The sequence below is a fragment of the Bos indicus x Bos taurus genome, chromosome 23, assembly GCF_003369695.1.
Source record: "Bos indicus x Bos taurus breed Angus x Brahman F1 hybrid chromosome 23, Bos_hybrid_MaternalHap_v2.0, whole genome shotgun sequence".
NCBI classification, from domain to species: Eukaryota; Metazoa; Chordata; class Mammalia; order Artiodactyla; family Bovidae; genus Bos; species Bos indicus x Bos taurus.
Genome location: NC_040098.1, coordinates 1,555,527 through 1,583,074, shown reverse-complemented (window position 1 = coordinate 1,583,074; position 27,548 = coordinate 1,555,527). Strand labels below are relative to the sequence as shown.

The 27,548-nt window shown below is 36.5% G+C and overlaps 1 protein-coding gene across 12 annotated transcripts in view; it reads left to right on the top strand.

Moving 5' to 3' along the window:
- KHDRBS2 (KH RNA binding domain containing, signal transduction associated 2) overlaps positions 1-27,548 on the top strand; it is a 768,231-nt gene that overhangs the window by 441,222 nt on the left and 299,461 nt on the right. The gene's annotated exons all lie outside the window — the stretch shown is intronic.

The following is a 27,548-nucleotide window of genomic DNA, read 5'->3' as shown; positions in this document are numbered from 1 at the left end:
ATGTGAGAGTTGGACTGTGAAGAAAGCTGAGCACCGCAGGATTGATGCTTTTGAATTGTGGTGTTGGAGAAGACTCTTGAGAGTCCCTTGTACTGTAAGGAGATCCAACCAGTCCATCCTAAAGGAAATCAGTCCTGAATATTCATTGGAAGGACTGATGCTGAAGCTGAAGCTCCAGTACTTTGGCCAGCTGATGTGAAGAATTGACTCATTGGAAAAGACCCTGAGGTGCTGGAAAAGATTGAAGGCAGGAGGAGAAGGGGACGACAGAGGATGAGATGGTTGGATGGCATCACTGACTCAATGGATATGCATTTGAGTAAACTCCAGGTGTTGGTGATGGACAGGGACTTGCTTCAGTCCATGGGGTCCCAAAGAGTCGGACATGACTGAGCAACTGAACTGAACTGAACTCACATACTTGACTATGAAACAGTGATAGCTTTGACTTGATGGACCTTTGTTGGCAAAGTAATGTCTCTGCTTTTTAATATGCTTTCAAGTTTGGTCATAGGTTTTCTTCCAAGGAGCAAGTTTTAATTTCTAGGCTGCAGGCACCATCTGCAGTGATTTTGGAGCCCAAGAAAATAAAGTCTGTCACTGTTTCCATTGTTTCCCTATCTATTTGCCATGAAGTGCTGGGACCAGATGCCATGATCTTAGTTTTCTGAATGTTGAGTTGTAAGCCAGTTTTTTCACTCTCCTTTTTCACTTTCATCAAGAGTCTTCAGTTTCTCTTTGCTTTCTGCTATAAAGGTGGTGTCATATGTGTATCTGAGGTTATTGCTATGTCTTCTGGCAATCTTGATTCTTGTTTGTTCTTCATCCAGCCCAACATGCCACATGATATACTCTTCATATAAGTTAAATAAGCAGAGTGACAATATACAACTTTGATGTACTCCCTTCCCAGTTTGGAACCCATCTGTTGTTCCATGTCTGGTTCTAACTGTTGCTTCTTGACCTGCATACAGATTTCTCAGGTAGTAGATCTGCTATTCCCATCTCTTGAAGAATTTTATACAGTTTGTTGTAATCTACACAACCAAAGGCTTTGGCATGATCAATAAAGCAGAAGTAGATGTTTTTCTGGAATTCTCTTGCTTTTTCTATGATCCAGTTAATGTTGGAAATTTTATCTCTGGTTCCTCTGCCTTTTATAAATCCAACTTGAACATCTGTAAGTTCATTGTTCATGAAGTGTTGAAGTCTGGCTTGGAGAATTTTGAGTGTTACTTTGCTAGTGTGTGAAATGAGTGCAGTTGTGTGGTAATTTGAACATTTTTTAGCATTGCCCTTCTTTGGAATTGGAATGAAAACTGACCTTTTCCAGTCCTGTGGTCACGGCTGAGTTTTCCATATTTGCTGGCATATTGAATGCAGCACTTTAACAGCTTCATCTTTTAGGATTTGAAATAGCTCAACTGGAATTCCTCACCTCCACTAGCTTTGTTTTTACTGATGCTTTCTAAGGCCCACTTGACTTCTAATTCCAGGATATCTGGTTCTAGGTGAGTGATCATAGCATCATGGTAATCTGGGTCATTAAGATATTTTTTGTATAGTTCTTATGTGTATTCTTGTCACCTCTTCTTAATATCTTCTGCTTCTGTTAGGTCCCTACCATTTCTGTCCTTATGGAACCCATCTTTGCATGAAATGTTCCCTTTGTATCTCTAATTTTCTTGAATATATCCCTACTTTATAGGTACATAAAATTGAAGATATAATACATGTGAAACAAAATGCCCAGCACACAGTGAGTGCTCAATAAATATTCTGAGGAATATTCATGCATTTATCTCTATTGGAGCTTTCTTTAACCCACAAAACTATGAATTCTTTTAATAAGGATAATATTCATCTTTGTAACTGCAAGAAATCTCCTTGTTACTGACACATACTATGTGATAAATTCTTTTTTACAAGTTTGTTATTATTCCTTAACACTTCAATTAGCACTAATTTTCATCCCATTTCTCTTTTCAGAAAGTGTGTATTTTACAAATTTTGGATGACAATCACTGTTAAGCAGTGATTTAAATCATGTTGCAAAGACCACACACAATGCATACCTGTGAAGCAGTACAATGTGACTGTTCTCTGTTTAGTTAGAAATCTTAGTGATCATGCTTGTAGCAAATTTTGCAAGTTCTAACATCAACCAACTCAATCACAAGCCTGCACCACTTTATAAAATAGCTATTCATTTAAGTGAAAAAAGTAAATGGCTTAATCTTAGTATTAGCAGTTTTTAACCCAAACCCTTGTTATTTTCATGGTTTATTCAATCCATTCGATTCACTACCACCAGCTCAGTAGAGTGGGCTAATTGAAACTATGCAGAGCAACCCTGAGTGTTATAGAACACATGGGAAAAGGTGTTCCTCCTCATTTGGCTTCATTCCCATGTACCTCATTTATCTGGACACCATGTTTTTAGGCTAAAGTAAACCGACCTCCTGACTGTTCTGATTCACCTCCATCCTACTCAGAGCCTCCCTCTTGCTCATCACTTAGCCTCAGCACAGCACATCTAGTGATCCCTTTGAAGCATATGTCATATCTTGGCACTTCTCTGTTTAAAAATCTTCAATGACTTCTAGTGTGCTGAGAGTAAAGACCAAAGGCTGCTCAAGCCACACAGGCCTTACTGATATCCATAAGCAGGACAGACATATTCCCACCACATATCCCCCTGCCTTCCCTCTCTCTACTTCCTTTAAGTTCTTCCTCAGAGCTTTCCATTCACCCCAGTAAGTCTTAGCCCACAAGGCCTTACCTTGTTTAAAAATTCAGATTACTATCACCTTTTCCAACATTTTTTGGTTCTATTTTCCTACCATATTTTTTCATATAGCACATATCATCGCATGCTTTAGTGTAGCAGTATCATCATATATTTAATATTTAATACATCACTTCATCACATTATTTATTTTAATTTAGAAAGATGGTAACGACAACCCTGTATGTGAGACAGCAAAAGAGACACAGATGTATAGAACAGTCTTTTGGATTCTGTGGGAGAGGAAGGGGATGGATGATTTGGCAGAATGGCATTTAAACATGTATAATATCATATAAGAAACGAATCACCAGTCCAGGTTCGATGCAGGATACAAGAAGCTTGGGGGTGGTGCACTGGGATGACCCAGAGGGATGGTATGGGGAGGGAGGTGGGAGGGGGTTTCAGGATGGAGAACACGTATACACCCATGGCGGATGCATGTTGATGTATGGCAAAATCAATACAATATTGTAAAGTAAAATAATAATAGTAATAAAATTTAAAAAACAAAAATAAATAAATTGTTTGCCTATCACCTCCACACCGCTAAAATTTTTACTCACTTCAGGCAAGAATTTTTGTCAATTTAGTTCACTCCTGAACTCCTTTATTGATACGTGATAGCCTTTCAATAAATACTGAGTGAATAATTTAATTGAATAGCAAAAAAAAAAAAAAAAAAAGAAATGTAGGGATAATTAAGCATAACTATTATGGTCCAAGTTAACATTTATTTCTGTACAATTACTGCTTATAATAAATGATGCATAATTAACACATCTTTAAATTAATGAATAATTCTAAATTGTATAAAATCTAATGTCAATGATATTAAATAAACTATGAGATAACATTTACATAACTTTAGTTTCTTACAGTATTTAATGCAATCCTGGAGAAGGCAATGGCACCCCACTCCAGTACTTTTGCCTGGAAAATCCCATGGATGGAGGAGTCTGGTAGGCTGCAATCCATGGGGTCGCTAAGAGTCGGACACAACTGAGCGACTTCACTTTCACTTTTCACTTTCGTACATTGGAGAAGGAAATGGCAACCCACTCCAGTGTTCTTGCCTGGAGAATCCCAGGGACTGGGGAGCCTGGTGGCTGCCATCTATGGGGTCACACAGAGTCGGACACGACTGAAGTGACTTAGCATAGCATAGCATAATGCAATCCAAGAATCCTAGATTTTATGAATAAAAAACTGGATATTTATCTGACTAGACCTATTTTAATATATCATAAAATCTGAAGACCATGGTTAGACTTCAAAAATTATAATGTCCATTACACTTTAAGGACTAACATTTATAATGTAAAAGGAACATCTAAAATTTTTTATTAAATATATTATGATTGTTAAAAATTGAACATAATTAAAGTGAAAATTTTTATATTTTGGCATATGTATGCAGCTGTGAAACAATCACAACACTCAAAATAATTAATATCTCCATCACCCCAAATTTTCCTTACAGGTCTTTGTAAAAAATCTCTTCCTCCCAGCTATCCACATGGTCCATTTACTGTCCCCAGGATGACACTATAGATTAGATTGCATTAAAGAAATAAAACAATTTGACAAAAATTGACCATGTAACAATATTGGATCTCCCAACCCATGGCATGGTTTATTTCTCCATTTATTGGATTTTCCTTAATTTCTCTAGCCAGTTTTATAAATTTCGTGTAAAATTTTCTTACATCTTTTACTAGAGTATCTCTATTTCATATTTTTGATGCTATTACAAAGAACATGCTTTTGTATTTTTAATTTCTAATCATTTATTTTGAGCACATAAATATAATTTAGTTTATATGTATTTTATATATATTCAGGATTCCTGAGTTCATTCATAAAAAGGTTTTATTAACTTTTTAGTAAATTCCATTAGATTCCTTATATAGATGAATAAATACGTCGTCTGTGGACAAAGGCAGTTTAACTTCTTACATTTCAATTTGGATGTCTTCTTTTTTTCCTGTCCTGTTTCATTAGCCAGAACCTCAATATTGTGTTAAGTAGAAGTGATGCAAGCAGACTTACCTTTTCCCTGGTTTGAAGCAGAATGATTCAATCTTTCATAATTAGTATGATATTGGTTATAGACTTTTCATAGTTCTTTTTTAATATAAATTTATTTATTTTAATTGGAGGCTAATTAGCTTACAATATTGTATTGGTTTTGCCATGCATCAACATGAGTCTGCCACGTGTGTACACGTGTTCCCCATCCCCCTGGGTCATCCCAGTTCTCCAGCCCTGAGCATCCTGTATCATGCTTTGAACCTGAACTGGAAATTCGTTTCACATATGATATTATACATGTTTCAGTGCCATTCCTCAAATCATCCCACCCTCGCCCTTTAACAGGTTAAGAAAGTTTGCTTCTATTCTTATTTTGTTAAGGTTTCATTTTTATTTTTATTTTTTATTTTGCTTTGTTTTTGGTCAGACAAGTATCCCATGCTCTTCAAATTTCTGAAAGATTTTGTGGTGAATTGGTAGTATTTTTTGTTTAAATACTTAGTTAACTTCATCAGTGAAGATATCTCAGATTGAAGTTTTGTGAAAAGAAAGATTATTATCTGTATTATCTATATCACCTCAAGTGAACTTTGGTGGCTTTTGTCTTTCAACGAATTTATCCCCTTTATCTAAGTCATTATATATATTGTCAATAAATTTGGTTATAATATTTCCTTAGTAGGTTTAATACCTGTAAGATCTGTACTGATACTACCTTTCTTGATTCTGACCTTAGTAATTCATGTTTTCTCTTTTTCTGTTACTTTTTTCTTCATTCTTTTTTATTTCTTGTGTTTACGGTATGCAGTTGCTGTTGCCATGTTTTCAATGCCATTCATCTTTTTCTGACAATGAATTGGGTCTTTGCATCAGGTGGCCAAATTACTGGAGCTTCAGCATCAGTCCTTCGAATGAGTATTCAGGGTTGATTTTCTTTAGGATTCATCTCCTTGCTGTCCAAAGGACTCTCAATTGTCTTCTTCAGCAGCACAATTTGAAAATATCAGTTCTTCAGTTCTCAGCCTTCTTTATGGTCCAACTCTCACATCCGTACCATTAGTACATATGATTACGGTATATATACCAAATGCAATATCCCAATTCATCCCACCCCCCTTCACCCCCTTGGCAACCATACATTAGTTCTCTATGTCTGCATCACTATTTATGCTTTGCAATTAGGTTTATCTGTACCATTTTTATAGATTCCATATATATGGGTTAATATACATTTGTTTTTCTCTCTCTGACTTACTTCACTCTGTATGACAGTCTAAAGGTCAATCCATGTCTCTATAAATGTCCTCATTTTTTTCCTTTTTATACTGAGTAATATTCTGTTGTATATATGTACTACATCTTCTTCATGTATTCCTCTGTTGATGGGCATTTAGGTTGTTCCATGTCTTGGTGGTGCAAATAGTGCTGCAGTGAATATTGATGTGCATGTGTATTTTAGAATTATGATTTTCCTGGGGCATATGCCCAAAAGTGGAATTTCTGGGTCATATGGTAGTTCTATGCTTGGGTTTTAAGGAATCTCCATACTACTTTTCATAGTGACTGTATTAACAGTGTAAGAGTTCCTTTTTCTCTACACCCTCTCCAGCATTTATTGTTTGCAGATATTTTTGATAATGGCCATTCTGATCAGTGTGAGATGATACCTCATTGCATTTTTCTAAATATTAGTGATAATGAACATATGTCTTCTTTGGAGAAATGGCTATTTAGATCTTCCACACATTTTTTTTTTTTTTAATTGGGTTGTTTGTTTTTATAATACTGACCTACATTAGCTATTTTATATTTTGGAGATTAATTCCTGTTAGTTGCTTCACTTGCAAATGTTTTCTCCCATTCTGAGAGTTATCTTTTCGTATTGTTTATGATTTCCTTTGCTGTAAAAGTTTAACTAGGTCCCATCTGCTTATTTATTTATTTAAATTTTCATTACTCTAGGAGGTGTATCAAAAAAATCTTACAGCAATTTATGTCAAAGACTGTTCTGCCTATATTTCCTCTAAGAGTTTTATAGTTTCTGGCCTTACCTATATATGGTTAATCCATTTTAGGTTTATTTTTGTATATGTTGTAAGGAAGTGTTCTTGTTTCACTATTTTATACATAGCTGTCCAGTTTTCCCAGCACCACTTATTGAAGAGGCTATATTTCCTCCATTCTTGACTCCTTTGTCATAAAGTGATGCATGGATTAGTAGGTGCATAGATTTGACTTTGGACTTTCTATTCTATTTCATTGATCTAAATTTTGGCCAGTACCATACTGTCTTGGAGAAGGCAATAGCACCCCACTCCAGTACTCTTGCCTGGAAAATCCCATGGGTGGAGGAGCCTGGTAGGCTGCAGGCCATGGGGTCACAGTCAGACACAACTGAGTGACTTCACTTTCACTTTTCACGTTCATGCATTGGAGAAGGAAATGGCAACCCACTCCAGTGTTCTTACCTGGAGAATCCCAGGGATGGGGGAGCCTGGTGGGCTCCCATCTATGGGGTCGCACAGAGTCAGACACAACTGAAGCACCTTAGCAGCAGCAGCAGCATACTGTCTTGATTACTGTAGCTTTGCAGTTTAACCTTAAGTCAAAAGGCCTAATTCCTCCAGCTTTGTGTTTGTTTGTTTCTTTTTCCTCAAGATTGCTTTGACTATCTGGGGTCTTTTGTATTTTCATGAAAACTGTGAAAATTTTTGTTCTAATTTTGTGAAAAAATGCCCTTGGTAATTTGACAGGGATTGCAATGAATCTGTAGATTGCCTCGGGTAGTTGAGTCATTTTCACAATATTGATTCTTCCAGTCCAAGAATATGCTATATCTTTCCATCTGTTTGTGTCATCTTTGATTGTTTTCATCAGTATCTTAGAGTTTTCTGAGTACAGATTTTTCCCTCCTTACATAAGTTTATTCCTAGGTGTTTTATTCTCTTTGTTGCAATGGTAAATGAGATTATTTTCTCCTTAACTTCTTTTGCTGATTTTTTGCTGCTAGTGTACAGGAATGCAGAGATTTCTGTGAATTAGTTTTATACCCTGAAACTTTATTAAATTCTGTGATTAGTGCCAGTAGTTTTCTGATGGTATCTTTAGGATATTCTATGTATAATATTAGGTCATCTGCAAAACACTGACAGTTTTGTGTTTTGTTTTTTTTTTTTTTTTCCAATTTGGATTACTTTTATTTCTTTTCCTTCTGTGATTGCCATAGCTATACTTCCAAAACTATGTTGCTTACTAGTGGCCAGAGTGAAATTCCTTGTCTTGTTCCTGAACTTAGAGGAAATGCTTTCAGTTTTTACAATTGAAAATGATGTTTGCTGTGAGTTTGTCATATATAGCCTTTATTATGTTGAGGTAGGTTCCCTCTATGCCCACTTTCTGGAGAGTTTTTATCATACATGAATGTTGAATATTGTCAAAAGCTTTTTCTGCATCCATTGAGATTATTATATGGATTTTATTCTTTAATTTGTTAATATGATGTATCACATTGATCTATCAGCATTTATTGAAGAATCCTTGTATCCCTGGTATAAACCACACTTGATCATGGTTTATGATCTTTTTGATGTGTTGTTGGATTCTGCTTGCTAATATTTATTGAAAAGTTTTGTGTCTATATTGTTATTTAATTTTTTGTGACTTCTTTGTCTTGTTTTTGTATCAGGGTGATGGTGGCCTCATAGAATTAACTTTGGTGTATTTCTTTCCCTGCAAATTTTTGGAAGAGTTTGAGAAGAATGGGTGTTAACCGTTTTCTAAATGTTTGATAGAATTCACCTGCAAAGTCATCTGGTCCTGAACTTTGTTTGTAGGAAGATTTTTAATCACAGTTACAATTTAATTACTTGTAATTCATCTGGTCACGTTTTCTATTTCTTCCTGATTTAGTCTTGGAAGATTGTAGCACTCTAAGAATTTGTCCGTTTCTTCCAGGTTGTTCATTTTATTGGCATCTAGTTGCTAATAGTAGTCTCTTATATTTGTATTTCTATGTTGTCTGGAGTAATTTCTTCCTTTAATTTCCAATTTAACTGATTTGAGTTCTATCCTTTTTTTCTTGGTGAATCTGGCTAAAGTCTGTTTATCTTTTCAAAGAATCAGCTTTTGGTTTCATTGATCTTGCTATTGTTTTATTTGTTTCTATGTCATTTATTTCTGCTCTGATTTTTATGACTTCTCTTTTACTAACTTATAATATTGTTCTTATTTCTGTAGCTGCTTTGGGGGAAAGTTAGGTTATTTATTTGAGATTTTTCTTGGGTTTGTTTGTTTGTTTGTTTGTTTTGACGTAGTTTTTATTTAGAACTTCTTTTGCTGCATCATATAGGTCTGAGTTTTTGTGTTTTCCTTGTCATTTGTTTCTATGTAGTTTTAGAAATTTCTTCTATAATCATCTATGTATTTAGGAATGTATTGTTTAGACTCCATGTGTTTGTATTTTTCACCTTTTTTTCCCCCAGTAATTGATTTCTAATCTCATAGTTTTGTGGTCAGAAAGGATGCTTGATAAAATTTGATTTTATTCAGATTTTCTGAGGCTTGATTGTGATCCAAGATGAAATATATCCTGGAGAAAGTTCTGCATGCATTTGTGTAGAGAGTGTATCCTTCTGCATTAAGATGGAATTACTATAAATACCAGTCTTTTTTCATCTGATGAGTCATTTAAGCCTTATATGCTTTTACTAAATTTCTTTCTGCATGGTCTGTCCATTGTTGCAAGTAGGGTGTTAATGTCTCCCACTATTATTGTTCTACTGTCAATTTCCCCCTTTATGGTTGTTAGCATTTGCTTTATGTATTGAATGCACCTATGTTAGGTATGTTAGTGAAGAGGAACTAAAAAGCCTTTTGATGAAAGTGAAAGAGGAGAGTGAAAAAGTCCGCTTAAAGCTCAACATTCAGAAAACTAAGATCATGGCATCTGGTCCCATCACTTCACGGGAAATAGATTGGGAAACAGTGGAAACAGTATCAGACTTTATTTTGGGGGGCTCCAAAATCACTTCAGATCGTGACTGCAGCCGTGAAATTAAAAGACGCTTACTCCTTGGGAGAAAAGTTGTGACCAACCTAGAGAGCATATTTAAAAGCAGAGACATTACTTTGCCAACAAAGGTCCATCTAGTCAAGGCTATGGTTTTTCCAGTGGTCATGTAAGGATGTGAGAATTGGACTGTGAAGAAAGCTGAGTGCCAAAGAATTGATGCTTTTGAACTGTGGTGTTGGAGAAGACTCTTGAGAGTCCCTTGGACTGCAAGGAGATCCAACCAGTCCATTCTAAAGGCGATCAGCCCTGGGTGTTCCTTGGAAGGAATGATGCTAAAGTGAAAACTCTATTACTTTGGCCACCTCATGCGAAGAGTTGACTCATTGGAAAAGAGATGCTGGGAGGGATTGGGGGCAGGAGGAAAAGGGGACGACAGAGGATGAGACAGCTAGATGGCATTACCGACTTGATGGACCTGAGTTTGAGTGAATTCTGGGAGTTGGTGATGGACAGGGAGGCCTGGCATGCTGCGATTCATGGGGTCACAAAGAGTCAGACATGACTGAGTGACTGAACTGAACTGAGGACATGCCTGGTGGCTCAGTCAGTAGAGAATCTGCCTGCAATGCAGGAGACACATGTTTGATCCCTGGATAAGGAGGATCCCCTGGAGAAGGAAATGGGAATCCACTTTAGTATTCTTGCCTGGAAAATCCCACGGACAGAGGAGCCTGGCAGGCTACAGTCCATGGAGTTACAAATTAAGCTAGTCTGTGTCTTTTGGTTGAAGCATTTAATTCATTTACATTTAAAGTAATTATTGATATACATATCCCTATTACCATTTTCTTAATTGTTGAACTGTAGTCTGGAATGTGGTTAAGTTACTTTAAACAGATTGATTCTTCTTAGTCTCACTTTTGAGGTTTTTTTAGACAAGGACAAGGAATGGGTCAATCTAGGGCTAGTAATTCCCCAACCTGATGAAAGACTCTGAGTACCTGACCCAATATTGTTGTTAATTAAAAGCTTTCAGTGTAGTTGGACAATCTCCACTCCTGGTCCTCTAAGAAACATCAGCATTTTCTTCTAGTCTTTTCTGGTGATGCTTTTCTTGTCTCTGGGTAGTTTCTTCTCAAACAGTCACTGAAATGGACTCTGTTGAATGTTCAGAAGTCATCCTCTTTATATTTCAGAGTTGTCTAATTTTGCAGCTCTTCACTACTCTTTCCCTGGAACTCTAACCACTTTGGTCTCCATGGAACCTCAGCCATGTCTTTACAACACAGGAAGTGTTCTGGGTTCTGCATCAATTTCTTTTATGTATGTCATGGCTTGGAAAATTTCAAAGGGCAATAAATCATAAAGTTTACCCGATTTGTTTCCTGTTACTAATAGATGACAATGCATCATCACCTTTATTCCATTGCTTTGAAACTGTTGAGTTTTTTAAAAATTTCTCTCATTTTGAAAGAGAATGGAAAAAATTTTAAAAAACTCAACAGTTTCAAAGCAATGGAATAAAGATGATGGTGCATTCATTTTGTTATTTTTGTCAGCTGGAAAGATAAATTTACTCCCCATTACTTCATCATGAATTGAAACAGGAATTACTATAAAGAGAGTTTTAAAATTTAAAAATAACTCAATAGAAATGTGAATAGGGTATTTAGGAAGGGTATCCAAATGACTAAGAAGAAGATATTCACCATGAGTTAAAAACTTTTACCCACATAAATGATTATTTTTAAAAAATAATGACTTACTATTGTTTGCAAAGTTATGGATAATGAGTACTTTAATATCTTGTTAGTACAAGTGTGAATTAATGCAAACCATTTTGGAAAGTCTGGCAATTAAAAAAAAATCATTTGACTCAATATTCCTTTTCAGAGAATCTAATTTCAGCATAAAAATAATGCAACAAAATAATAATCACAAAGGAGTAGACAGTTTTTAAGCTTCCACAAGCAGTAGAATGATAAAACATATCAGTTATATATAAATATATATATATATATATATATATATATATATATATATATTTTTTTTTTTTTTTTTTCCCCCTATGGAAACCTAATCAGCTACTAAAAAGAGTGAGGTCTATCTCTGTGACCATGAAGACTGGTCATGATATCTTGTTCAGTTAAAAGAGAAACTCAGTAAGCAACATGAATACTCTGATGATTTTTATTAGGAAAAATAAAATGATAGAGGAAAAAGCAAAAGAATAAACACCATTCTATTTTTTTAAACTTCAGGAGTGTGTGCTGGAGAGATGCCATTAAAAGATTACTTACTTTTTCATTACCTATTGCCTTTTATTCTAAACAAGTATTGCTTTCAATCTTAAGAATTAATAAGAATTTGAAAATCCCAGGAATATTGCCAATCATATTGTCAAACATAATTTGCTAAAATATTTACACAAAGAGTGAAATAAAATAAATAAGGAAGTTCACTTCATTGTGTAGGTAATGAAACTGTGGTGTTCGAGAAGACTCTTGAGAGTCCCTTGGACTGCAAGGAGATCCAACCAGTCCATCCTAAAGGAGATCAGTCCTGGGTGTTCATTGGAATGACTGATGTTGAAGCTGAAACTCCAATACTTTGGCCGCCTCATGTGAAGAGTTGACTCATTGGAAAAGACCCTGATGCTGGGAGGGATTGGGGGCAGGAGGAGAAGGGGACGACAGAGGATGAGATGGCTGGATGGAATCACCGACTCGATGGACGTGAGTTTGAGTGAACTCCTGGAGTTGGTGATGGACAGGGAGGCCTGGCATGCTGCTATTCATGGGGTTGCAAAGAGTCAGACACGACTGAGCGACTGAACTGAACTGAACTGAATGAAACGAGAAGTGTATAGAATATACCATTTAAATATAACTGCAAGAGAAGTTACTTACTAGTTAAATGATACAAGAACAGTTGCAGATGGGTACGATTAAGGCCCTAGAAATGGCAGGAACATTTACAAGTACCTCAACATATCCAGTAGAAAAGACAATGGCAACCCAATCCTGTAGTCTTGCCTGGAAAATCCCATGGATGGAAAAGCCTGGTAGGCTGCAGTCCATGGGGTCGCAAAGAGTCGGACACGACTGAGCGACTTCGCTTTCACTTTTCACTTTCATGCATTGGAGAAGGAAATGGCAACCCACTCCAGTGTTCTTGCCTGGAGAATCCTAAGGAGGGCAGAACTTGGTGGGCTGCCATCTATTGGGTCGTACAGAGTTGGACACGACTGAAGCGACTTAGCAGCAGCAGCAGCAACATATCCCGTAACTTTGACCTGTGATGCTCATTGCCTGAGTATTTTATCATGTAATGTAAAGTAAGAATACAGATTTGACCTGCTGCTACTGCTAAGTCACTTCAGTCATGTCCGACTCTGTGCAACCCCATAGATGGAAGCCCACCAGGCTCCCTCATCCCTGGGATTCTCCAGGCAAGAACACTGGAGTGGGTTGCCATTTCCTTCTCCAATGCGTGAAAGTGAAAAGTGAAAGGGAGGCCCCTCAGTTATGTCCGACTCTTAGTGACCCCATGGACTGCAGCCTACCAGTCTCCTCCGTCTATGGGATTTTCCAGGCAAGAGTACTGGAGTGGGGTGCCATTGCCTTCTCCGAGATTTGACCTAGTGAACTGATATTTTGTTTTCCTTGTTTATATACCCCTTATAAATAAATTGAATTTAAACTTTTCTCTTAAATATTTGTTTTCTTTAAAATTTTTGGCTTTTGTAGTTTTTTATTTTTAAAATTTATCTGATTTTTAAGATGGGTAATGTCCCTCTTCACGAGAGACTTCCCTTGTGGCTCAGATGGTACAGCATCTGCCTACAATGCGGGAGACCCGCGTTCAATCCCTGGGTCAGGAAGATCCCCTGGAGAAGGAAATGGTAACCCACTCCAGTACTCTTGCCTGGAAAATCTCATAGAGGAGCCTGGTAGGCTACAGTCCATAGGATAACAGAATCAGACACAACTTAGCGACTTCACAGTGTCCCTCCTCACACTGTTCTAATATTTTTGCTTATGTTGATACTTTATTAACTTCTTTTATGGAGTGATTTAAATGAGTCTTCTGTTTCATCACAAGCATTTCACTTTTATTTTTCCAGTTGCATTCTCACCTTCTTTTAAAAGTGAGTAGGTTGCAAAAGTATGGGACATGACTTAGCAACTAAACAACAAGAAATTTTTGTTTTATTTATTTTCCATAGGACTTCATCTCATACCAATGATATTATGCTCACTAAGTCTAAATATGCTCTAGCTTGCAGACTTTTTAGGACTGGATATTTTTCAGATATTCAGTCAGACTAACTTCAGACTTGACTGTAGGTTAAATTTACTGTACAAAAAAGCAGTCCTACTTCATGGCTCTGAAACTTCCTGAATTCATCAAATAAGGGTTTTCCTGTTAACACATTTTCACCCAAGGCCTTAAGCTTTTGAGTCTAAATAACCAATAGCAAATTTTTAATATTTCATGATTTAGTATAGTCCTAAAAGTCTCTACTACTTTAGAAACTTATGTGATATAATACATTCACATGCATGCAATATTTGAAGATTTCCTTTTTAACTAAAAAAAATAATTCTGCAAAGAAATAAAATGAGGTTGATATAACATTTAAGTAGATAATATATCAGATTGGGGAATCCTGTAACCTGCATGGAAAAACAATAGTGAACATTTTTCATGTGATCAGTATGTGCAAGGCATTATCTCAAGCAGTTTACATATTCTTATTTATTTAATCCTCCAAATAGTCATACTGTTTCATTACTATTATTAATTTCATTTATTGATAAGAAAATTCATGGCCTTGAATTCTTACATTAAACCACACAGATAATCAGCACCAATGCCAGAATCTGACCCAGGCAGGCAATGGGACCAAAATTTTACATGAATAATTGGTACATGACATTGTGTCTTCAGAGTTGTATACAGATAATTTTATTTTTTGCTCATGGTTTTAAAACTTAACTCTTCAGAAAACTGCCATGGCTCATAAAATATTTTTATCATGAAATTAACCTAAATCCTACCAATGCACAGTAATGCCACAATTATTTTACAGTGATGCCATATCATGTGTTATTTGCCCTTTAAGCTCTCAATGTCTTGTATCATTTTTTTAAAGTAGAAAATGATTTTCATCTCAACTCAAATACATAAAAATAGATTTTTTCCACACCACTCAGAATTGTACAAGTAGAGAGAAAGGCACTAAGTGATATTTCACCCCCTCATCTCTCTGAAACATCAGTTCCGAGCCCCATGTGAATGTGCCAGATCTTGCAGCTCCCACAGAGGGAATGTAGGTCTTTTCTTCTTACCTCATATATAAGCCAGTGGTTTTCAAACTCTGGAAAATGTGACTGTTTTGGGGTTATTCTTTTTAGAATTTATGCCAGTTGACATGGCCAGAAATAATTTGAAATGAGGAAATTAGATAAAAGACTACCTTTTAGAAGGGAGATATTAAAGAAGAGTCACGTTATGCCAAACTAGCCAGTCCACGAGAATTAAAAATAAAAATAAAAAAATCTTAGAGCTAGACAGTTCATGTAAATAATTTTGACACAACAGTTTTATCTAGTCACACTGTGAACTTAGATCTCATCAGCCTCTGTTGGTCAATTTCCAACGTACTAAAAATGACTATGCTGTCATTTGTTGCCCATTTTGTTACAGTGTGAGCTACAAATCCCATTTCTCTGTGCCCCAAGTCACACTTATGTTGCTTTTGCTGACCTTTCCCTGACTGAGAAAGCTGATTTTCGTAATGTCACACAGTCAGAATCTGAACTAGAGCTCAAAATGCCTGTTTTTAGGCCTAGAAATTGATCTGATTTCTACACTTATCTAATCATTTTCTTCCCCTGTCTCAATTCCTTAGTCAGACAGCTACCATCACACACTTTACACACATGTCAAAAATTCAACATTAGCACCACCACCACCATGAATGACAATAATACCAATTTAGAAACGATGGTAGAGTGAGATTCTTTGACCGCTTTTTGTCTTTTAAGAAAGAGCACATGTCCACAAGTGATTTTGAAGTACAAGAAAATAAAATCTGTCACCACTTCCAATTTTTCCTCTTCTATTTGTCATGAAGGGAATTGGATGCCATATTTTTTTTTTTTTGAATGTTGAGTATAGAACCAGCTTTCTCACTTCTCTTTCACTTTTTTCAAGAGGTTCTTTAGTTCTTCTTCACTTTATGCCATTAGAGTGGTATTATCTGCATATCTGAGAGTGTTGATATTTCTCCCAGAAATCTTGATTCGAGTTTGTGATTCACCAGCCTGACATTTGGCATAATATACTCTACATACAAGGTAAATAAGCTGGGTGACAATATACAGCCTTATCAAACTCCTTTCCCATTTTGCATGTTGGGATCTAAGTGTTGTTTCTTGATCTGCATACAGGTTTCTCAAGAGACAGGTAAAGTGACAGGTAAAGATGGTATTCCCATCTTAAGAAGTTTCCAGTTTGTTGTGATCCACATAGTCAAAGCTCTAGCATAGTCAGTGAGTGAAGTGAAAGTGAAGTCGTTCAGTCATGTCCAACTCTTTGTGACCCCGTGGACTATAGCCCACCAGGCTCCTCCGTCCATGGGATTCTCCAGGCAAGAATACTGGAGTGGGTTGCCATTTCCTTCTCCAGGGGATCTTCCTGACCCAGGGATCGAACCCAGGTCTCCCGCATTGCAGGCAGACACTTTAACCTATGAGCCACCAGGGAAGCCTAGCATAGTCAGTGGAACTGATGTTTTTCTGGAATTCCCTGGCTTTCTGTATGATCCAATGAATGTTGGCAATTTGATCTCTGTTTCCCCTGCCTTTTCTAAACCCAACTTGTTCATTTGGAAGTTCTTGATTCATGTACTGCTGAAGCCTAGCTTGAAGGATTTTGAGCATAACCTTTCTAGTATGGGAAATGAGCACAATCGTGTGGTAGTTTGAACTTTCTTTGGCACTCCCCTTCTTTGGGACTGGAATGAAAACTGACCATTTCCAGTCCTGTGACCACTGCTAACTTTTACAAATTTGCTGACATATTGAGTGCAGTACTTTAATAACAACATCTTATAAGAATTTAAATAGTTCATTTGAAATTCCATCACCTCCACTAGCTTTGTTCATAGTAATTCTTCCTTAGGCCCACTTGACTTGACATTCCAGGATATTTAGCTCTAGGTGACTGACCACAACCATCCTGGTTATCTGAGTCACTAAGATGTTTTTAATATAGTTCTGTGTAATTCTTGCCACCCTTCTTTTCTACTTCTGTTAGGTCCTTACTGTTGCTGCCCTTTATCATGCACATACTTGCATGAAATATTCCCTTGATTTCTCTAATTTTTTTGAAGAGATGTCTAGTCTTTCCCATTCTATTGTTTTCCTCTATTTCTTCACATTGCACATTTAAGAAGGCCTTCTTATCTCTCCTTTCTATTCTCTGGATCTCTGCCTTCATTTTGGTATGTATTTCTCTTTCTCCTTTGCCTTTCATTTTTCTTCTTTTCTCATATATTTGTAAAACTTCTTTAGATAATCACTTTGCCTTCTTGAATTTCTTTTTCTTTGGGATGGTTTTGATCACTGCCTCCTGTACAATGTTACAAACTTCTGTCTGTAGTTTTTCCAACACTCTGTCCACCAGATCTAATCCCTTGAATCTATGTGTCATCTCCAGCCTAAAATCATAAAAGATTTGATTTAGGCTACATCTGAATGGCTTAGTGGCTTTCCCAACTTTCCTTAACATAAGCCTGAAATTTCCAATAAAGAGTTTTGATAAGAGCCACAGTCAGCTTTAGGTCTTGTTTTTGTTGACAGTATAGAGCCTCTTCATCATCAACTGCAAAGAATACAATCAATTTATATTTCCATTTTGCTGCCTTTACCATGCTATCTTGACTATTGTAGTTTTGCGGTATAGTGTGAAATCAAGGAGCCTGAATCTTCCAGCTTTGTTTTTCTTTCTAAAGATTATTTTAACGATTTGAGGTATTTTGTGTTCCATACAAATTATAAAGTTTTTTTTCTTCTAATTCTGTGATAAATACCATTGGTAATTTGACAGAGATTGCATTCAGTCTGTAGATTGCTTTGGCTAGTACAGTCACTTTCAAAATATTAATTCTTCCCATACAAGAATATGGTCTATCTCTGCATCTGCTTATGTCATCTTTACTTTCTTATAACAGTATCACATATTCTGTGCCCGTCTTTTTCCTTCTTACATACATTTATTCCTAAGTATTTTACTTTTTGCAGCAATGGTAAGAGGGATTGTTTCCTTAATTTCTCTTTCAGATTTTTCATCTTTAGTGTATAGAAATGAAAAAGATTTCTGTATATTAATTTCACATCCTGCAGCTATGCAAAATTCATTGATTATCACTAGTAGTGTCTGGTGGTATCTTTGGGATATTTTACATGTAATATCATGTCATCTGCAAATAGTGACAGTTTTATTATTTTCCAGTATGCATTCCGGTTTATTCCCTTTCCTTGTCTGATTGCTTTCACTAGGACTTCCAAACTGTATTGATTAATAAAGGCTGGAGTAATTAATAAAGGGCATTCTTGCCTTGTTCCAGCTTTTAGATGAAATTATTCCATTTTTATCATTGAGAATGATGTTTGTTGTGGATTTTTCATATATATATATATATATATATATATATATATATGTATATATATATATGGCCTTTAATGTGTTGAGGTTATTTCCCTTTATGCCCACTTTCTGGGAAGTTTTTATCATAAATGTTTATTTAATTTTGTCAAAAGCTGTTACTGAATCCACTGAGATGCTCGAATGGTTTTTATTCTTTAGTTTGTTAGTATGGTGAATCACATTTATTAATTTGCATATACTGAAGAATCCTTGCATCTGTGCACTTGATAAATCCCACTTAACTATGTTATCTGATCTTTTTAATGTGTTGTTGGATTTTGTTTACTAATATTTTTAAGAAAACTTTGGATCTATGTTCATCAATGATATTTGCCTGTAGTTTTCTTTTTTTGTGTGATATATTTATCAATTTTGGTATCAGGGTAGTTATGGCCTTGTAGAATGAGCTTGGCAGTATCCATCCCTTTGCAAGCTTTCAGAAGAATTTGAGAAGGATAAGTGTTAAGTCTTTTCTAAATATTTGATAGAATTCACCTATGAAGCCATGTGTTCCTGGATTTTTGTCTGTTGGAAGATTTTAAATCATACTTATAATTATTATTTTCATATTATCTATTTCTTGCTGGTTCAGTCTTGGGAACGTAACCAATCTTGGAACTTGGAATTCTCAAGAATGTATCCATTTCTTCTAGATTGTCCATTTTATTGGCATATACTTGCTTATAGTAGTCTTTTATGATCCTTTGTATTTTTGCAATGTCACTGGTAACTTCTTTTTCATTAATAATTTTATTGATTTGAGTCCTCTTCTTTTTTTCTTGATAAGTCTGGCTGAAGGTTTATCAATTTTGTTTATCTTTCCAAAGAATCAACTTTTAGTGTCATTAAGCTTTGTTATTGTTTTCTTCATTGGTATTTCATTTAGTTCTGCTTTGATTTTTATGATTCCTTTCCTTCTACTAACTTTGGGTTTTGCTTGTTCGTCTTCCTCTAATTGTTTTAAAGAAAAGATTAGGTTGATTATTTGTGATTTTTCTTGTTTTCTGAGGTAACCTTGTTTTGCTATAAACATCCCTTTTATAACAGCTTTGCTGCATCCCGTGTTTTGGATAACCTTGCCTTTGTTATCGTTTGTCTCTATGTACTTTTTTATTTTTTTCTTTGATTTCTTAAGTGATCCATTGGTTATTTAGTAGCATATTGTTTAGCCTCCATGTGTTTGCTTCCTATATTTTGACTCCTAAAGTTTGATTGATTTCTTGTTGTTGATTTCTAATCTCATAGTGTTGTAATCAGAAAGATTCTTGGTATGACTTCAATTTTCTTGTATTTACCAAGGATTGATTTGTGTATCAAGATGTGATCTATTCTAGAGAATATTCTGTATGCATGTATTCTGCTGTTTTTGGATGGAATGTCCCATTAATTCTATCTGGTCTAATGTGTCATGTAAAACTTGTGTTTCCTTAACAGTTTTCTGTCTGAATGGTCTATCCATTGATGTAAGAAGAACATTAAAGCCCCCAACTATTATTGAGTCACTGTCAATTTCCCCTTTCATGGCTTTCAGTTCAGTTCAGCTCAGTCGTTCAGTCGTGTCCAACTGTTTGCAACCCCATGGACTGTAGAATGCCAGCCTTCCTTGTCTACCACCAACTCCCAGAGGTTGCTCAAACTCATGTCCATCAAGTCAGTGATGCCATCCAAGCATCTCATTCTCTGTCATCCCTTTATCCTCCCGCCTTCAATCTTTCCAAGCATCTGGTTGTTTTTTTTTTTTTTCTACTTTTTCACATGAGTCAGTTCTTCACATCAGGTGGCCAAAGGAATGCAGTTTCAGTTTCAGCATCAGTCCTTACAATGAATATTCAGGACTGATTTCTGTGAGGATGGACTGGTTGGATCTCCTTGCAGTCCAAGGGACTCTCAAGAGTCTTCTCCAACACCACAGTTCAAAGGCATCAATTCTTCAGCTCTTGACTTTCTTTATAGTCCAACTCTCACACCCATGCATGACTACTGGAAAAACCATAGCTTTGATGAGACCGATCTTTGTTGGAAAAGTAATATCTCTGCATTTTAATATACTGTCTGTGTTGGTCATAACTTTCCTTCCGAGGAGCAAGTGTCTTTTAATATCATGGCTGCAGTCATCATCTACAGTGATTTTGGAGCCCAAAAAAGTAAAGTGTGTCACTGTTTCCCTTTATATTTGCCATGAAATGATGGGACCACATGCCATGATCTTGTTTTTCTGAATGTTGAGTTTTAAGCCAACTTTTTCACTCTCCTCTTTCACTTTCATCAATAGTCTCTTTAGTCCTTCTTCACTTTCTGACATAAGGGTGGTGCCATCTTCGTATCTGAGGTTACTGATATTTCTCCTGGCAATCTTGATCCCAGTTTGTGCTTCATTCAGTCCAATATTTTCCATGATTTACTCTACATATAAATTAATTAAGCAAGGTGACAATATACAGCCTTGCTGCTGCTGCTACTAAGTCGCTTCAGTCGTGCCCAACTCTGTGCGACCCCATAGACGGCATACTCCTTTCTTGATTTGGAACCAGTCAGTTGTTCCATGTCCAGTTCTAACTGTTGCTTCTTGGTTTTCATGACTCTTAGCATTGCCTTATGTATTGAAGTGCTCCTATGTTTGGTGCATGTATATTTACATTTGTTATATCTTCTTCTCAGATTGATTCCTTGATCATTATGTGGTGTTCTTCCTTGTCTCCTGTAATAGTCTTTATTTTAAAGTCCATTTTGTCTGATATTAGTATTGCTACTCCAGCTTTCTTTTGAATTCTATTTGCATGAAGCAATGTCTTCCATCTCCTTACTTGCAGTCTGTATGTTTTCTTGTGTTCCTAGGTCTGAAATACGTCTCTTGTAGACACCGTATATATGGGTCTTGTTTTTGTATCCATTCAGCCAGTCTGTCTTTTGGTTGGAGCATTTAATCCACTTATACCTAAAGTAGTTATTGATATATATTATGAAATAGTTAGATAGCATCACCAATTCAATGGACATGAACTTAAGCAAACTCTAGGAGATAGTGGAGGACAGGAAAACCTGGCATACTGTAGCCCATGGGGTTTCAAAGAGTCAGACATGACTTAGTGACTGAACAACAACAAAAAATATCTTTATTACCATTTTCTTAGCTTTTGCTTGTTATAGATCGTTTGGTCTCTTCATATCTGAATGAGAACCTTGCTCTGTTGTGTATTCTTGGTTGAAAATTTTTCTCTTTCACCACTCTATATATATCATGCAAATCCCTTCTGGTCTCCAAAGTTTCTGATGAACAAAATCAGATGATAGTCTTATGGGATTCCCTTGTTTGTTATTTATTGCTTTTCCTTTGCTGAGTTTAGTATATTTTCTTTGTCTTTAAGTTTTGTCAATTTGATTAACATGTGTTTTGGAATGTTCTTCCTTGGCTTTTCTTGTATAGGAATCTCTGCACTTTCTGAACTTGTTTGACTGTTTTCTTTCCCCTTTAGTGAAGTTTTCATTTATTTTCTCTTCAAATATTTTCTCAGTCTCTTTCTCTATCTTCTCCTTTGGGACTATATAATGCAAATCTTGGTGCATTTAATATTGGAAGTCTCTTAACTTTCCTCATTTCTTTCCAGTCCTTTTTGCTTTATTCTGTTCCACTTGATGATTTCCATCATTCTATCTTCCAGATCACTTATCAGTTTTCCTGCCTCATTTATTCTGCTCCTGATTCCTTCTAGTGTATGTTCTATTTCAGTTATTTTATTCTTCAGCTGTTTGTTCTTTCTATCTTCTAGCTCTTTGTTAAAAATTTCTTGTATCTTCTAGGTCTGTATCTCCATTTTCTCCAAGACCTTGCGTCATCTTTACCATCATTACTCTGATTTATTTTGGGGTAGATTTCCTACCTCCATTTCACTTACCTGTTCTTCTGGGGTTTTATTTTGTCCTTTCATCTGGGACATATTTCTCTGCTATCTCATTTTGTCTGTATTCATGGCCTCCATTCCACAAATGCAGGATTGTAGCTCCACTTGTTTCTAGTGTCTGCTCTTGGTGAGTGAGACTGGACCAGAACTTTGTGCAGGCTTCCTGGTGGAAGGGACTAGTGTCTGACCACTAGTGAGCAAGATATCATGTAGGAAGATCCATGCCAAATGGTGTGTTTACAAGTGGCTGTTAGCTCAGTAGCACTTTTGGCAGCCTATCTGCTGATGTGTGAATCTGCGTTTCTGCCCTGTTCCTTGTTAGGCCTGAAGCATCCTAGCACTGGAGACTGTAGTCTATTGGGTGAGTCCAGATCTTATTGCCAAAAAAGTAACCTCCAGAAGGCTCATCCCAGTTAGCACTCTATGACCCCTGTATTATTAATGTCCTCATTCCTACAGTGATCCACAGCTGCCCCTGCCACCACAAGAGACCCTTAAAAACCATGGTCTGGCTCATGTTCCTGTGAAGTTACTGCTTTTTCCCTGGGTCCCAGCATGCACAAGAGCTTGTCTGTGCTGCTAAAAGCAGACTTTCTTTCCCCAAATTTTGTGGAGCTCCTGAGATTAAGCCTCACTGGCCTCCAAACCAAAGGCTCTAGAAGTTCCTCCTCCTAATGCCAGACTCCCCAGTCCTGGGAGCCTGCTGTGTGTCTCAAAATGATCACTTCTGTAGGAGAGCTTCTGCAGTACAATTATTGTCCAGTTTGTGGGTCACCTACTCAGTGGATATTGGATTTAATTAGATCACAAATGCATACCTCCTACCATCTTAATGTGGCTTCTTTGTCTTTGGAGGTAGACTATCAATTTTTGTTAGTTCCAGTATTTTTGGTTGATGCTTGGTCAATATTTAGTTGTGATTTTGGTGGAGTTTTTAAATTTTATTTTATTTTATCTTATTTTTCAGAGGAGATGAGCTCAAGTCCTTCTACTCAAACATCTTGTCTCCAATTCAGGTTGTAGTATATTTTTTATAATATCACATTTGCAATGCAATCGTGGAGCATTTCTTTTTTTACTAGTAATTTTAAGATTCTAAGTAACAAAAATATCAGGAACATATGCTTCAATTAAACGTTGGCAATGGCACCCCACTCCAGGACTCTTGCCTGGAAAATCCCATGGACGGAGGAGCCTGGCAGGCTGCAGTCCATGGGGTCACTAAGAGTCGGACACGACTGAGCAACTTCACTTTCACTTTTCACTTTCAGGCACTGGAGAAGGAAATGGCAACCCACTCCAGTGTTCTTCCCTGGAGAATCCCAGGGACAAGGAGCCTGGTGGGCTGCCGTCTATGGGGTCGCACAGAGTCAGACACGACTGAAGTGACTTAGCAGCAAGATGCTCTAGTTTCAGCTGGATTCATGACCTAGTAACGAACGATTAATTCAAAGTTTGATCTGTGCTTAATGAGGAACTGGATATGAGCACATGATACACATTTAAAAGCTTTGGAGTTTAGAAAATTAAATTTATATCAAGAAAATAATACACAAGATATATTTAGTCTAGAGAATACTTAGAGTTTCAGTAGCTTTACATTTGGGCATTTAAAATTATTTATCATTTATTTGAAAGAGCTAGATACTTTATTACCATAAATACAGTGATATATATATACTTTAGTTGCATACTTAGAAAAACTTGAGTTTATTAAAAACCTAGTAATTTAATAGTCCTAATATTGTAATCATGAGAAACGCTGGGCTGGAAGAAGCACGAGCTGGAATCAAGATTGCTGGGAGAAATAGCAATAACCTCAGATGACACCACCCTTATGGCAGAAAGGGAAGAGGAACTAAAAAGCCTCTTGATGAAGGTGAAAGAGGAGAGTGAAAAAGTTGGCTTAAAGCTCAACATTCAGAAAACTAAGATCATGGCATCTGGTCCCATCACTTCATGGGAAATAGATGGGGAACAGTGGAAACATTGTCAGATTTTATTTTTGGGGGGCTCCAAAATCACTGCAGATGGTGACTGCAGCCATGAAATTAAAAGATGCTTACTCCTCGGAAGGAAAGTTATGACCAACCTAGATAGCATATTCAAAAGCAGAAACATTACTTTGCCAACAAAGGTCTGTCTACTCAAGGCTATGGTTTTACCAGTGGTCATATATGGATGTGAGAGTTGGACTGTGAAGAAAGCTGAGTGCCAAAGAATTGATGCTTTTGAACTGTTGGAGAAGACTCTTGGGAGTCCCTTGGACTACAAGGAGATCCAACCAGTCCGTTCTGAAGGAGATCAGCCCTGGGATTTCTTTGGAAGGAATGATGCTAAAGCTGAAACTCCAGCACTTTGGCCACCTCATGCGAAGAGTTGACTCATTGGAAAAGACTCTGATGCTGGGAGGGATTGGGGGCAGGAGGAGAAGGGGATAACAGAGCATGAGATGGCTGGATGGCATCACTGACTCGATGGATGTGAGTCTGAGTGAACTCCAGGAGTTGGTGATGGACAGGGAGACCTGGCGTGCTGCAATTCATGGGGTCACAAAGAGTCGGACATGACTGAGTGACTGAACTGAACTGAATATTGTAATTAATGTATCGACTGATTTTTCTTCAATGATATAAATTTGTATTAAAAGTATGATTAAAAAATGTTTGTCCCTATTACTTTGCAATTCTCTTATGCAATATCTGTTTCATTTATCACAAATGACATTCAAATTTACTCCAAATTTGACATTCAAATTTAACATGCAAATGACATTCAGAATTACTCCCCCAACCCATCTCTGAATTTCTAAGATAAACCTTAATGTTTCCTTAGCATTTTAAACTAAGGTTATCAAGATCAAATGTAAATTCTCTACATTCAAACTTTTTTCATTCCTTTCTTTCTCTGGTTAATGGTGTCATTATACTTATAGCCATTTCTGCATTAAAATGTATTTTATTCCTACCTTCCCAAGTCATATTGTACACCTTCCACTAAGGTATTCTTGAAGAGCTTGTGGTTGCCCATCCTCTCTCACTACATCACACAGGTACATACTAAATAGAATTTCATTGTTTCCACAATTCATCTACCTTAGCTAAAGCCTAAAACATGTCTTGTTTTGCTCATTCTGTGACTCTCCCATACCTTTTTATTAAGTGAAATGATTTAGAAAAGTGGACAACATTCAATTTATTTTCTTAAAATATCAATTACTATCCTTTTTGCTAGTCAGTGGGGCTTCTCTCATGGCTCAGATGACAAAGAACCTGCCTGCAATGAAGGAAACCAGGTTTGAACTCTGGGTTGAGAAGATACCCAGGAAAAGGGAATGGCAACCCACTCCAGTATTCTTGCCTGGAAAATTTCATAGATAGAGGAACCTGGTGGACAATAATCCATGGCATCACAAAGAGCCAGATAGGACTGAGCAATTAACACATTTTGCTAATCAGCAATCTGTTCCATGTTTAATTTATATGTAATCATTTTAAAATAAGAGAGTGACAAATATTCTAATTAATCAGAGTACAAGGTATGTTGAATAGAATAGGCTCCACCAGCATTTACATCAATGGATATACCAAAGCTCTCAGCCTGTAATGTTGGGAGCTTGATTTTGTCAGCATTCTCTATGTTAGTTCTGATTCTCCCAGAATCAGGATTAACTTGGATTAGACATATAAGGACTTCATTAAGGAAAATGTTTTTGTGGCTAAAAAGATAAATCGGTAAGTAAAGAGGGAGCCAAGGAAGGCTGGAGAGCCCTCACAATAGAATATCTGACCCAAAGTAAAGAGAGGTCCTAGACAGCCTGGGAAAATGGCATTACAGGGAAATTCAGCTTGGCTGTCTAGAAATCCTTGTGGCACAGGCAGAGGAGACCTGTAACTCCCAGGTATCACTTATTTTAGCATTTCAATCACATTTGATCATTCACTGGGAGTTGCTCTTGGGTAGATGGCCTTGGGAGAAATATGAGTTCAGAACAAAGCAAGAGGAATTCTATTGTCAGTTACATCTGCAGTTACAGCTCTGAGTTCAGTTGGCCAACACAACCCTGGAAGATGATCCAGTTTTTAAAATATATTATATCTAGCTAGCTCATAAGAAATTTGATTACATATTAGCAATAGTGTTTTGCTTACACTAAGAGCTAACTTAATTTTAGTGTCAACTTTTGACATTAATATTCATAATAGTACATTGTCTAATTCTGTCATAATATATGCTTTAAAGTAATATTACATGTATAAATTTATCTGCAATTTGTTAACTTTTTCTCAGTCTTCAATGTTGCAAGAATTAGAATATGTCTCTTTTTTTAATTCATGACAACCTGGAGGGATAGGGTGGGGAGAGAAGTGGAAGAGGGGATTCAGGATGGAAGAGACACATATATGTATACCTATGGCCAATTCACATTAATGTATGGCAAAAACCATCACAATATTGAAATTATTCTTCAATTAAAATAAATAAAAACAACTTTGGGGGCCCATGGATTTTCATTAGATAAGAAGCTGCAAAAATCTGCTGTCAAATTAGGAATATTACATGGGAGAAACATTATGGAATTAATTTTTCATTTGATAGTGACTACTCATTTCAATCAGAAGTAGCAATTCGTCACATTCCCCAATCCTAATAAAATATTAGGCATGTTAATTCTTCAGTTTTATTGCTGTATGAATGTGAAAAATAAGAGGTATAAATTGAGTAATATATGACTTGTTAATTGTCAATAGCTCTTCTGTCAGTCTACTCTCCTGAATCCATTATCACTATAGTCAGGTGCTGGACAGGGTGAACATGAAAGCAACATGTTAAAAATAAAAAGTAAATGTTTTGGGATGACTAGTACTTTTACTTGTGAACAAAATAGTTTTGGGAGCTTGAGGTAAAATTTGTGTTAGAAATGTTTGTAGATTGCATGCATTCCCCCATCTTCTAGGCTGGGCTATGCAGGTGAGTGCACAGTTTCCATGTGCTGTTACTATAACTCACATGCATAGAGCTAACCTGGCTCAAGTGTCCACAACAAGACTTCACACATCATTTATGTTAACCCAAACATTGCTACAAATATTTCTCA